We start from the raw sequence: 6,368 nt of genomic DNA, 5'->3' as shown, positions 1-6,368 counted from the left end.
GAAATTTCACAGTTAACTTCATGAATCACCAACATTAAAGAACCTAACCTAACCTACCTAAACCGGTTTCTCAGTAAAGGGTGTCCAAGGTCTTAATATCTCCATTATGCAATCAACTTTTTACTGCCACACCACACCACACCACACACCAGACGCAAAACACCAGACGCATTGAACTGCATAAATCTAATGCAACCGCATAGCAGTGCAAACAAAAAATTCTTCATTGCTTCATTTTATCACTCCCAGCGTATGTCATTTTTTTCACCGCAGACCCCATAAGAAGAAGAATCTATGTGGATTTAATGCTAATGAACACCAAACTCTTTTTCCTATAAATAAAGAGTTTACTGAGAAATATTAGCAAATGGTTTATAAAATACTAATATAGGGCTCTAAGACCTGTGTTTTTATGTACAATTTTGTATACGCCTGTAATAGTACCCATACACGTAAAGACTTCATGAACACACCTGATAACACAGGCTGGTGTGTATTAGCACAATACCTTGGCACACAGAGCTGAATACCTACCCTGTTGTGACACAGGCACACCCCAAGGTTTCCAGGAGATGTTTCTGGAAATTTTATCGTCTGATTCAGCATTTGGTTTACTTACTTATGAAGTAGTTCTATTTGACTTCTTGTTAGGTAAAGTCCTGATGATGTGAGTGAGACCTAAAAAATCCACTTAAGTTTAAATGAAAGTTGGCAGACTGGCAAGATGTGGTTATTCACGTATAGGCTGAATACCAACATCCTGTCTATTTTACTTTTGTGCTGTACTTTCCCCAACTGTTATGTTCTCTAAAAGACGCGTAACAAGAAAACCCTCTTTGGTTTCAGGACTTTTTCAGGTGGCACCTTTGGTTTTGTTACGTCATGCTCATGCATTGCTTTCTAGCGTCATCAAAGAAGTCAAGATAGTCATGGCTTCCTCTCTTTTATTGCTTCTAATCTACATTGGTGATTTCCAAATCCTTTCTGTTTGCACTATTGCAAAGTCATTTCCAGATCATCAGAAGGGCTATTTGTTGCTGGAATTTATGTTAAGCTACCTGGTAATGGATATCACAGAAGGGCATGTAAACCAGGAACAATATTTGTCATTCATTGTTCCCAGATGAATCATGACGACAGGATACTTTGTCTTTTCCGCTAGCACAGGGTGTCAAACATAAGGTCTGAGGGCCAGAATCGGCCTGGCAAAAGCTCCAATTTTACCAACAGGATTTTTTTTTCAAAAAATGTGACTTTTAACTGTATTTTCTCACGTTTCAGCTTTAGTTACTGATCTAGACCTCCCCTAAGGTCAGTCATACTGCACTAAAGTAGTTAAATAAATGAAAAACAATTACATTACAGAAAAATATTTTTTGCACTATTTGCTATAGATTTATTTTTTTGTTGTCAAGGGAAAAAAAACGATTTAACAAAAAACTTTTATAAAAAGTTTTATAATTACAAGACTGTCTTTTTGTCTGACAGTTTTTTTTTGTTTATTTTTTGTTTAATTTACTACAGCAGTATTTCTTTATCATGTAGAAAAACTGAGACGTACAGTTGAAATTCCACGTCTTTCTTTTGTTATTATTATTATTAAGCTATTTCAGAGATTAAATGTGTGGTCAGCTTTGCTGGTCATGCCTTGAGATGACAGTTGTGATTTGGTGCTATATAAAAGAAACCGGATGTGGTCTGATCCAGGTAATCTCAAAGTTAACACTAAGGTTTCTGTAGTGGAAAGGTGGTTCGCTTCTTAAATATGTCGCCATGGTAACTTATGCTGGTAACTTATGCTGGTTGGCAACACAAGTCACCTAACTTGCTCCGGAGCAGGTTAGGTTCGTAATTTGAAGGTGAACAGATATAAAACCATGGCCTAGAGTCAGTTATTATAGTATCACTATTCTCTGGAAGATGTGTCGGACCTGTGCGACCAGGTTATTCCAATGAGGTAAACAGGGGATGGATTGTCACACTTTTTACTCTTGCATGAATTGCTAAACACCGAAACATCTTTCAGCAACCAGTCATTTGTTAAATCCAAGCTTAAGATGTTGACTCAAGATGGGTGTTGTCTTTGTTTTTTGCAACAATTGCATAATTGCAAAAAAAAAGTAATCTATCAATGAGATCAATTTAGACATCTAAAGCTGGTTGTCCCTATAGTCATCAATGGGTTTAAAAAGTAGTAAACATCAGTAATGTTTGTAATAAACACCTCCTAATGCCTATTGTATTTAACACCAGCAATCATTTTTGTGAATTATTCCACATGTGAGCAGTGAAATTCAGGAATCTACAGTGCTTTAATAATGTAGCCTGTATTAAAGCCACAAAACAAGTGAGATTCCCATGACTGTATTTTGAACTGATGTGTGATCGATGTCATTAAAGGCCAGAAGTTCCCTGAAAAAATGCGTCTCAACTGTTCCGATACTCCTGACAGAACGCTACAACATAGAGTGACCACCATCCCCACGGGCACAGCGGCCAGGAAAGCAGAAGAACATAACATCTAAAAGGCCCTGAGTAAATGTGGTTATCCCAGCTGGACATTTGTCAAAGCTGGGAAGGCACCTAAAGAAAGCTCCAGCTGATCCAGGAGAGAATGACAGCCGCTGCCTAAGCGAAAACCTGTAGTGATCCCGTATGTGTCAGGAGTATTGGAACAGTTGAGGCGCATTTTTTCTGTCTCTGTGGCGTTTAAACCCCAAAACACCCTGCGCCAAAAAATTGGTCCACCCCAAGTATCGGGTCCCCCGACACAAACAGAGTAATATAGTGTACGCTGTTAAGTGCCAGGAGGATTGCCATGATTTATACATCGGGGAAACCAAACAACCTCTGGTGAAGCGGATGGCACAACACAGGAGAGCGACCTCGTCAGGCCAGGACTCTGCAGTCTATTTACACCTACAGGCCAGTGGACACTCTTTCAATGATGAGGATGTAAACATCCTGGACAGGGAGGAACGCTGGTTTGAGAGTCAAAAAGGCCATTTACGTGAAAAGGGAAAGACTATCTCTGAATCGAGGAGGCCTAAGGGTGCATCTTTCGCCATCTTACAATGCTGTGAATGCAGCCATTCCCCAACTCTCTGTGAATGGTACTCATGGCCATTGATCAGTGGTTGTTGATCAACGTTCATGAGAATTTGCATATTAATGATCAAGGAACTGACCTCCCAGCCCATTGTTCCTTCAGTGGGCTGGTTTCAGTCATTATGCAAATGTACTGTTTATAAGATTGGGGAAACCTGCAGTCAGCTGAGACTGAAGAAGTCACTTGGATGAGTGATGAAACGTTTCTCCCACTGAAAACGCTACGTCCAGATGAACAGAATCAACTTTGGGGGATTTGCTTACCTGGATGATTGAGCATGCATCAAGATCGTGGCTGATAATGTCTCTGGAGTAGGGAGCAATGAAAACAATTTTGTGGAAGAAGAGTCATGTGAACTATTAAACTTCCCTTTCAGATTAGTCAAATGCTGCTAACACCACGCTTTATATGAAAAGGAAACTCTGGGTTAACTTGAACAACTGATTCATGCAACTGCTTATCTCAACTGTAAATGTTGGGATAAGTGAATCCAGATAGCAGAAATGTATTCTGGTTGAATCTGAGCTCCATTCTTAACACAAAATGGTTTGTCTTTAAATGGTTGACTTACTCTCCATGGTGTAAGTATGATTGATTATGAAATAAAGACACACTTTAGATTTAGTTCTTCAGTCTTTCATTGACAGCTGTTCAATCATTTTCAGTCCAATCCTTGTACCTGACCATTTTCGAAAGTTAAGACCTTAAGAAATAAGAAAAAAGTCTAGCAGAGACAAAACAGTTTCAGTGGAAGGGTGGCTTTCAAGAAACCATTCTTAAGGATGGGAAATGCAGAGAAAGGGGTGAGGTCTGCTGAATTACACAAGAACTGGAATGAAAGATCAGAGAAGAACAAAGGTCTGGCAAGATGAATTCAAAAAAAACAAATTTGTAGTTCAAATCTTAAATATGTAAGTAGGTATGGCAGTGAGATTGTACAGCCATCTGTAAAACACGGTGGAGGGTGTGTCATGGTTTGGGGCTGAATTTCAGTCAGTGGTGTTGGAGATCTACTATTTGGAAAGCATCTAATTGACAAGAGGTTTATTTTTCAGAAAGACAATGATCCCACATTCACAGCCAGTGCAGTAAAAGCATTCATGGATAGAAAAACACATGATGGATCAGTTACAGACCTGGATCTCAATTGAAGCAGTGTAGATCATGTTCACAGAGAAAACAAAAGGCAGCCAACATCCAAAGAAGAGCTTTGCATGTTCCCCAAGACGCCTGCAGAATAATCCTGAAGACTACTTAAAGAGAGAGCGAGCTCAGGCTGTGTACAAGAATAAAGTTAGTCATACCAAATATTGACTTTGAAGCTTGTTAGAACTGTACAAACTCTTCCTTTTTAGATCTACTTCTGCCATGTTTAAATGCATTTCTGCAAAACACAAAAGAAGGGGTTTTCACATAAGGCCAAATTTAGCTGTGAGGAAATATGGTAGTTTTAAAAAGGAAGAAAAAACTCAAGACAGGAAACACAAACCAAAATGTGGTTAAATAGTGATATCGTACACGTACACCAGGCTGTTAAATGTCAGTTAGCTGCCTGCAGAAGATGCCTTGCATAAGCATCACAAAAACATCACATATAATCTAAAACTAAAACATAAAACTGTAAGAAAAACACTGTTTTAATGACTTCCTATTTCTTATTGCAACTATATTTACTTCATAGGGTTCATGATTTGTCATGTTATAGGGTTTCAAGCACGTCCATCAAGTTTTTCTATCTTGAATGAAGATTTACTTCTTTAATTGATTAAAAGTGGCTTTGTAGTTGATATGTATTTCATACTGCCTTTTTTTCAAGTGTACAACTTCTAACTTAATGTGTTGCACATAAAGGCAGCTAAATGTATCACTTGCTACACAAAAGAAATGCATGACTCATCAGTGAGGTGGCCTTTGTTTTGATATATTTTCTATTAGCAGTAACTAACAGTAACCAAGGGATTTTGGCTTGACTTTGCACTACTTACAGTATAATTTGTCTCCTTTCCTATAAAATAACCACCACTTATACTTATGCACTTATAATTAGTATATTAGTATAATATAGTATAATATATAATTAGTATAATTCTTTATTTAAAATCTTGAATCAATACCCCCCTTTTTCTAGTGTATATACTGCTATATATTAGGTAAATTAAGTAGATAAACTTATTTGCATTGTAATTTCAGGTCAAATACATGGAAACTCAATATTAAGCTATGGCAAGTACTTCTCAACATGTATGGCTGAGAAGTAACAAATTCACATAAATGCAGTAGATCATTTATGTTTCTTATAGAGGGGAAAAAGACTGCTGTGTCACATTATGTCTCCATGTGAGATTCTGTAGTCAGTATTTGTGCATTTAAAAAACGTATTATAAATGGCGTGCTGTCATGTTCCAATCCCAGATCACAATCATAGCATTTTCTGATAAAGTGAATGCTGCAGGGCCATTAGACCAGGGAAAGAAGATTGAACCCTTTTACTATAAAGGATTAAAAACAAGATGCTAGTTGGTTTTAGTGGGATTTCTTTGTCCACTATTAAAGGGGTAAAAGTCAGGATTATCTTGGAGCTAGCTTCCAGACAGTTAGCCTAAAAGATGGAAAAGAGGATTAGCCTACTGAACACCGGCATACTTTAACTAGTTCGTCTCATTAATCTCCATCATATGGATGTATGAAAGAATGAAGTCCAAGAAAGGCAGTGAATGAGGAATAGTTTGGATTTATTCCGCTCTAGCTACGGTTAAAGGTAAAAATATAAAGCTTTATAATTGTTTATGCATGCTATTTCTACTATTTGATTGGTTGCCTGGCTTAGTGTTGCAGTCTGTTTTGTTTTGTTTGTGACTGTTGACCACCAGCTGTCTTTTCCAGCTGTGTGCGATCATCTAATACTTCTCCTTGCTCTGCTTTCCCCTCTATGTTTTATCTGAAGACAGCGAGATGTGCATGGAAAGTACAAATCTTGTAACATGTGAGATGCAGAGTATTTGAGCTATTCCAGAAATGAACACTGCCTGAATATATCAAACTATAAAGTTGAGAATAAACGTTCTCGACTATGCAAAACTATTTGATGCCTTCAGGTTTGATGAAATTCTTAGAACTGGTGCCTCTGATTAATGACAGGCGTGCACACTCACATAATCCCTCAACTCTTCATCAGATGCAAATTCAGGTAAGACACACCTCATAGAAATAGTTTTAGCACAGTCACTGGATACATTGCACAAACAGGAAACCTTATTCT

The sequence above is a fragment of the Oreochromis niloticus genome, linkage group LG18 (genome assembly GCF_001858045.2).
Source record: "Oreochromis niloticus isolate F11D_XX linkage group LG18, O_niloticus_UMD_NMBU, whole genome shotgun sequence".
NCBI lineage: Eukaryota > Metazoa > Chordata > Actinopteri > Cichliformes > Cichlidae > Oreochromis > Oreochromis niloticus.
The sequence above is the reverse complement of the archived record's forward strand: the minus strand, read 5'-3'. Positions refer to the sequence as shown.